Raw genomic sequence first — 8,251 nt, 5'->3', positions numbered from 1 at the left:
GACTGGGCAAGGCCTCTGTTCAGCCAACCAGCACTGCTGGGGTTTTCGAGACAATCCAAGCTGCAGCTGTGGTGCAGATCAAACAATGATACGTGTTGTCGAGGAGTGCCCGCTAGCCAAATTTAGAGGCGGGCTCCGAGAACTCCACTTGGCCATTAAGAATGCTATTTCTTGGCTTGGCGAATAGGCAAATATTAAATAAATAAGTCACAAGTTTATTTCCCTCACTCTTTCTGTATATAGCAACAGAGGGTCCTGTGGCACCTTTGAGACTAACAGAAGTACTGGGAGCATAAGCTTTCGTGGGTAAGAACCTCACTTCTTCAGATGCAAGTCTTTCTGTATATAGTCTGTTTTGTCATTTAGTGGCTAGTAGTTAGTTAGATATAATGTACAGTTAGTGATAGGCTTCAGTTTTTAGGTCCTTTTTGGACCAAATTTGATTCATGGTACCTGGACTTGTGCTGGAGGCATACGTCATTCTCTGGGGTTCAAGTCCTGCTGGTCATGTGCCAGGCCATTGTCAGTCAGTGACCCACATCCCAACTGCCTAAAGTGTTTGGAGGCGCTCCATATCAGTGACAAGTGTCACACTTTTGTAGAGGGTTTAAGCCTTGCTTTAAAAGAGAGAGCAGTGAAACTTAAGTGTCTCCTTATGGGGGTGGCCCTTTGCCCTTCAGTGGAGCCATCAGGTTCAGAGAGTACTCTGAGTGTGACACCATCAGTACAGAGCACACCTCCCGAGAAAGGCAGACTCGAGACGCGAGTTCACTCTGATGGCAGAGGAGGGCAAGCTCGTGGCAAGGACAGCTCTCCAGGACAGCTTGGATGTGGCAGACTCAGCAGCTTGATACATGGCATCTGCCATATTTATGAGGAGATATCTGTGGCTGCAGTCGTCTTGTCCTTTGAGGGGGGGTCTCCTTCTTTTTGGAAAACATGGACGATAGGCTGCATAGTCTAAAACATTCCAGGGCAACACAGAAGTTGCTTGGAATCTACATATCGGTGACAACTAGGAAGCAGTTCTGGCCCCAGCAGGCTCCCAGCTATCAGACCTTTATATCTCTGTCCCCCTAGAAAAAGAGGCAGGAATTATAGGAGGCAACCGCTGCACCATGCCTCTCCCCCACCCCCCATCATCCCTAGCAGCAGGTTCTTCTGAACCAACAGCCCAGTCTAACCATGCATTTTGTTGGGTTTGTCAAGGACGGCATACCAATATTACAGACCAATTTGTTCCTACCCCTATCTTTGCCAAACATCTCTCCCACTTTTTTCATGCGTGGACTCAGGCTGTTGGCTTTTCCTCCACCCCATTGCTCTCCCCCGGGAACTCCGAAGTCAGTGCCCACCAGTTTGGGATTTATCTTTCCTCCACGGACCTCTTCTCTTAACCCCCTTCTACCCCCCTTCATCCCTGCAGCATCTGCCTCAGCCTAGTTCTTGCACTGCCGAGCGAAGGGGCCGGGTAGAAATGCCGAGCAGCTCACCGAGATGAGGGTGCAGCTGCCCCTGGTGCTGGAGCAGGCCGGGTAGAGGGAGGGAGGGTGGGGGAGACGCACCCAGCAGTTGGCATACACTGGGGGAAAGAGAATGAGGAGAGGAGCGGGCGCCCACACACACACACAAGCGGAGCGCAAGGACACACACACACACACACACACACACACACACACACACACACACACGAATTCTCGAGGCACACAACTGCACCCAGAGTCAGGCACCCCATGCCCGGTGCCTGAGACAAAGTGACAGAGCGGCGGCACAGACACTGCGTGAGAACCGGACACCGGGGCTGAGAGGAGACAGGCCCCCGCCCACACTGACAGAGGGAGGGATGTGGATATATATATATACACACACACACACACACACACACACCACCAAAAGACACAGACACACTGAGATTGTGACAGACACACCTCAGGGAGTGGCAGCCAGAAAGAGGCTGATACACGCACCTGGCGCCTGAGTGAGTCTCACACACACAGATGGTGATCACACACACAGATATGATGATCTATCTGTAAGATTCTTACACACACAGCCAGGGCCATCAGACAAAGAGACAGGGTGATCTCACACACACACCCTCTCCCTCTCTCTCACAGGGTGATCTCTCTCACTCTCACACACACTGTGATCGTTCACATCCCTCCAGTGACAGGGAGAATGCCAGGCTCCGCTCCACGTGGAATCTGAGCTCAGCAGCAGCAAATCCGCCCTGGGTCTGGTCCTTTTCTCTCTCTCTCTTTCTTTTTCCGTTTGGTCAAACGGCACCTACCCAAGCCCTGAAAAAATGCCTGCCCGTGAAGCGAGGAGAGGGCGCCGGGTCTGTAAATAAGAAGTGAGTACTGGCACAATAGCGTGCATTTCTAGATCAAAGTCTGTCTGAATGCTGCATGCTCCCTTGCTTTCCCAATGCCTCCTCGCAGGAGGGACTCAGGGCTGCTCAGTCCCTCTTCACCCCTTTCCTTCCTGCGCCTCCGTCCCAGATTTTGCACGCTCGGTTAAACACCTGCCTGGCTTTTGTTTCTAACACTTCTCCTTTGTCTAAGGTGGGTGTAGCTCCCCCTGTCCGGGAGGGTCAGGCTGGGCTCCGGGCTCCCACCCGGACCATTTCGCCAGCCAAACCCCGCTCTGCAAGGATGCCCTTTGCAAGCGCTTTAAATCCAGCGCATCTTTGCGAGCTGGCTGCTGGGGAGAGAGGGAGAGAGGGAGAGGAAAGGGGCCAGGGCCCTTTCTGGCTGGAGCGTCCACGTTTTGCTCCTCTCAGGGGTGTGAAAATGTCCTTGTCAACTGCATTATGGATGGGTGTCAGCAGGGGGCTGGGGAAGTTGATGGGAGGGATGCAGAGCACCACTGGGTGGATCAGTTTAGGGCGCCTCACAACCGTCCTGTTCTCCTTTGTTAGCTGCATTCAGCGGGCTGCAGGGGGAGTGTAGCAGGAGAACTGGGGGGGCAGGTCTGCCCTTCTTCATGGTGCTAGGATGTGTGTGTGTCTGTCTGCAAATGTCGAAGCCAGGCAGAAAGAGGAGCAGTTTCCTAGTCTACAGCATGAGGCGTGGCGTAGCCTGAGGTGCCCCCAGTTTTGGGTTTGGACAGAGGGTCGTGATAATATAATAGGAAAAATTCCGACTGGCAAGGGGAGCTCTGACTGAAAGGAAAACTTGATGGCTCTCCCTCCCCCCCCCCCATCACAAATCGTGTCAATCCGAGGAGAGAGCACAGCTTGAAGGAGCAGTTATTAAATCGGGCGCCCTTCCCAAACTTAGCCTCACACATCGATTTTTGTCCAGGGGCATATCAATAGCCTCATACAGTGTTCCATGCCCACTACACTTGAAGGGTATTTGCATGCTGGTCTGGTGCTCCCAGTTAGTTAGAACCAGATTCTAGTTTTCTAGTAGCTGAACACTAACTATTTCATAACCGTGCACCGAGGCACCAGCGGAGCTTTTTCATTTGGGGCTGCCTTTTCATCCTCTAATCCCCCGGCCCCTCCCCAGGTTCAGGTCCAGTATATTAATTTCCTAGGTCTGCCTTTCTTCTGACCTGTATTGCATGATTCTTTTCGAATGAGAGTTCCTGTAACCCTGTAGGTTAACCTCCAGCGGGTGCTCAAGAGAAGATCCTATCCCTGTGGAAAATGACACTCCCTCCCTCCTCTGGGGGCATTCACAGCTTCCAGAGACCTGGGAGAGAGACTTTTGAATCTACATTTAGAAGTAGGCTTTCCCCACAACAGCTGAAAGTGGTGTTGCAGCCATTCAAAATATATTAATAATTTTAAATATTGTATTGTTGTTGCAATCTTCCCTCAGGGGACCTTTAAGTGTACGTGATGTGGATTATTCTTATATAATTACTAGTGTAGTTACTTGTAATCACATGCGTTATGGGGCTACTTGATAACACACGCAGGTGATCATTACTTCCCCAGTGGGTTTCTTGTAGCAGTAAATAATCAAATATCCTATAATAAGATGATTGACTTTTCCAACAGGCATGCGCATGTGTTCCTGGTATTTCCTAAAAGGGTTTAGCCAACACTTTCAAAGTGTTAGAATTCATAATGAATCATTTTTATAGTTACCTGTGTGGGGAATTTGAAAGTGAACTGCAAATATTCTAATGAGTGTCTGAATGCAGAGTTGAGGGTATGTAAGACTTAAGGAAAGAGTCCTGTTTTCCTGATAGTTTTTTAACGCTGACTAAAATGTAGTCTGAGAAGCATATTAGCAATGCCTAAGATTGTTCAAGATGTGAGGACGCTCTACAGAAAAATATCTTTTTATACTGATTCAAAGGAACAGAAGAAAATAGGGAAAATACTGCATGTTAGAACTACACTTGCAGAGTATTTATAGAGGACATATATATATAGTAAACAATGCAAGTGTGTGTATGCATGTGTGTTCATATAAATAGCATATTATTAGTCCTAGCAGTAGCTGAAACCAGTCATTCTGTAGTAATAGAACATGGTGTACAAGTGAAATGCATTTATAACACAGCTATCTATGAACTCTATTTTGAATTAATAGGATCTCTGTAACCTTCTGGCAAGAAGGGTGTACAGCTAAATACACCTCTGTCCTCCGCTGTGGGCATTAACATTCTTTTTCTGTTTTATTAGTGGCGGCACCTGACTTGCTGGATCCCAAATCTGCCACTCAGAACTCCAAACCACGGCTATCGTTTCCTACAAAACCCACAGTGCTCTCGTCACGAGAGGAATGTGATTCGGCTATTAATGTTATGAAATGGAAGATGGTCTCAACGATTTTTCTGCTGGTTGTTGTGTATTTAATAATTGGAGCTACTGTCTTCAAAGCCCTGGAGCAGCCACGTGAAACTTCCCAAAGAGCCACCATTGTGATTCAGAAGCAGATGTTTGTATCTGAGCGTTCCTGTGTGAATGCATCGGAGCTCGATGAACTAATGCAGGTCATTCATGCAAAAAAGTAACTTGTTCCTATGTTTTAGAAGAATGAATTCTTCTATAGCAATGCTTCTGTAATAAATGGGACACCGCTGTATCAGCATTTGAGCTGCAAATGTAGCAAGAAGGCTAACTTAAGACAGAAAAGTTGGCAATAGCATTTTTAAATGAGGCTTCAGCTGAAAAGTCATTGCTAATTGTTTTTAATGTTCAGTGTGCATTATAGACAACTTTTAAATTGAAGGCTCCTGTGCTAATTAAATGACTATTCATTAGCAATATGTATAATTTAATAGTTCACAAAGGAATGGGTATATTGATTGAGCCTTACTTGCTTTGTCTATATTGGGAAAGCAGAGCAAGGCCAACCATTACCTTAAGGAAGTTCAGATTTATCACTACTTTAGCAAACAATTCTCTCTTTTAGCTGGACATTTATTTCCACAGGTTTTTGTTTTAAATACAGCAAAATAATATTAGCTAGCTATTTCCATTACAAATCTTGTGGGTTTTTTTGTTTGTTTGTTTTGTTTTTATTTCAACATCGAAAGGCTAAATCCTCAGCTGATATAAATCAGCATCACTCTGTTGAAGTCAGCTTATACCACCTGATGATCTGGCTCATCATATTCTCAGGTGTTTCAAATGGCATCGTGAACTCAGGGGTTGTACCTTGTGACTGGAGAATTGCAAATGTAATACTTCTATTTTAGAAAGGGGAAAAAATGTGATTTGGGGAAGTACAGGCCTTTTAGTTTGGCCTCAATTATATGCAAGCTCTTAGAACAAATTTTGAAAGTAGTTAAAGACATAGAGGGAAAAAAGGCAACTGGGATAAAATACATGTTTTTACAAAAAGGAGATCGCTGAGAAGATAACTGATTTTCTAGACAAAGGAAATGCATTAGATGTAATCTACCTGGATTTCAGTAAGGCATTTGAACCAGTTCCACAGGAGAAATGATTAGTTAAATTGGAGAAGATGGGGATTAATACAAGAACGAAAGATGGGTAAGGAGTCGGGTAAAAGGAGACTACAACTGGTCATACTGAAAGGTGAACTGTCAGGCTGAAGGAGGTTACTAGTTGAGTTCCTCAGGAATCATTCTTGGAACCAATCTTATTTAACGTTTTCATTAATGACCTTGGCACAAAAAGTGGGAATGAGCTAGTAAAATTTGTGGAGGATACAAAATTGGGATATATTGCCAATACAGAGAGCACTGGAATGTCATACAAGAAAATGTGGATGACTTTGAAAACTGGAGTAATAGGAATGAGATGAAATGTAGTGGTATAAAGTGCAAGGTCATACACTTAGGGACTAACAGCTAGAATTTTTGTTATAAACTGGGGACGTATCAGTTGGAAGCAACAGAAGAGGAGAAAGACAGGGATGATTATGTGCTGTCAATATGATGCAGCTGTAAAAAGGGCTAATGCAATTCTAGGCTTCATCAGGCGAGGTATTTCCAGTAGAGTTAGGGAAGTGTTAGTACTGTTATACAAGGCACTGATGAGACCATATCTGGAATACTGTGTGCAGTTTTGGTCTCCCATGTTTAAGAAAGATGAAATCAAACTGGAACAGGTGCAGAGAAGAGTTACTAGGATGCCCAGAGGCCTGGAGAAGCTACCTTACAAGAAGAGACTTAAGGAGCTTGGCTTGTGTAACCTAACCAAATGAAGGCTGAGGGGAGATCCAATTGCTCTCTATTAATAAATCAGAGGGATAAACACCAGGGAGGGAGAGCAGTTATTTAAGTTAAGGGCAATATTGGCCCAAGAACAAATGAGTATAAACTGGCCATCAATAAGTTTAGGGTTGAAATTAGATGAAGGTTTCTAACCATCAAAGTAGAGCCCTGCAATGGGACTGGGATCCCGTAGGATTGGCTGTCATATTAATGGGAGCGGGTAAAATGTTTTGTTATGGATGGGATTGGGTGGGCAAAAAAAACAGACTATGATATTTTGTGGGAAAACATTAAATCTCTCATCAGTTGGTCATAAATAGAATTTCAGCAGTGTAAAGCAAGTTTTTCTTTTTTATTAAATAAAGGTTTTAAAACTGAAATTTAAGCAAGAGATTGAAAGAGATTAATGTCTATTATAAGAGGAGTTAAAGTGTTTTTTTACATGGTTAAAGCAAGATTTGTTTTATTCTTTTAGTGGTAAAAATTATGTCTGAATTCCATTTATATATATAACATATTAACCAATCATGGTGGGTTGGGTTTTTTTGGTAGCACGGGGGAATCGGTCTCTCTTGTGGGATTTGCAGAATCTAAGTTTTTTGCGGCTGGGAGTGGGATAAATATAAAAGAAACAATGCAGGAGCAGGTGGGAGCAGATATTGGAGGCAGGATGGGAGTGGGATTAAAAAAATAGTCCCATGTAGGGCTTTACATCAGATGAGTGAAGTTTTGGAACATCTTTCCAAGGGGAGTAGTGGGGGACAAAAATCCTAACTTGTTTTAAGACCGAGCTTGCTAAATTCACGGAGGAGATGGTATGATGCAATTGCCTACAATGGCATATGGCCCATCCCAACTGCTATTAGCAAATATCTTCAATAGCACTAGATGGGGAGGGCTATGAGTTACTAGAGAGAATTCTTTCCCAGGGGTCTAGCTCAGGAGTGGGCAAACTTTTTTTTGGCCCGAGGGCCACATCTGGGTTCAAAATTGTATGGAGGGCCGGGTAGGGCAGGCGGTGCCTCCCCAAATAGCCTGGCCCCTGCCCCTATCAACCCCCTCCCACTTCCCGCCCCCTGACTGCCACCCTCAGAATCCCCGACCATCCAACCCCCCTGCTCCTTGTACCCTGACTGCCCCCTCTAGTGACCCCCCCACCCTAACTGCCCCCCCAGGACTCTGTCCCCTGACAGGTCCCCCAGGACTCCCATGCCCTATCCAACTGCTCCCTGTCCCCTGACTGCCCCGACCCATATGCACACCCCTGCGGTGTGACTGCCTACGGCAAATGGCAGGGTGGGGGGCAGTCAGGGAACAGGGGACATTGGATGGGGCGGAGACTCAAGGGGAGGGAGGTCAAGGGAGGGGGAGCGGGGGAAGTGTTGGTGCTCGCCTCCCTGGCCGAGAGCTCGGGCGCGCCGGACAGGACGGTCTTGTGGGCTGGATGTGGCCCGCAGGCCATAGTTTGCCTACTCCTGGTAGAGATCAACCTCCCTGAGCCACCCGCTGCAGCCCTGGCTTCAGCTGTGTGTGTAAGCGTGGCCCATAGCAGGCCGCCTGTGCTCACAGGGAGTGTGCTGTGCTGGCCCCAGCCTGCACAGGT

General features: G+C 46.5%; 1 long non-coding RNA gene across 1 annotated transcript; it reads left to right on the top strand.

Annotated features, from left to right (window-relative positions):
• Positions 1 to 1,906: 1,906 nt before the first annotated feature.
• On the top strand, positions 1,907 to 7,039 carry LOC135982495 (uncharacterized). Its single transcript, XR_010599886.1, has 2 exons — positions 1,907 to 2,353; positions 4,646 to 7,039. It is a non-coding gene; the product is annotated as an uncharacterized LOC135982495 (long non-coding RNA).
• Positions 7,040 to 8,251: the final 1,212 nt, after the last annotated feature.

Source organism: Chrysemys picta, chromosome 3, assembly GCF_011386835.1.
Source record: "Chrysemys picta bellii isolate R12L10 chromosome 3, ASM1138683v2, whole genome shotgun sequence".
Taxonomy (NCBI): domain Eukaryota; kingdom Metazoa; phylum Chordata; order Testudines; family Emydidae; genus Chrysemys; species Chrysemys picta.
This window is presented reverse-complemented; position numbering and strand designations above follow the sequence as displayed.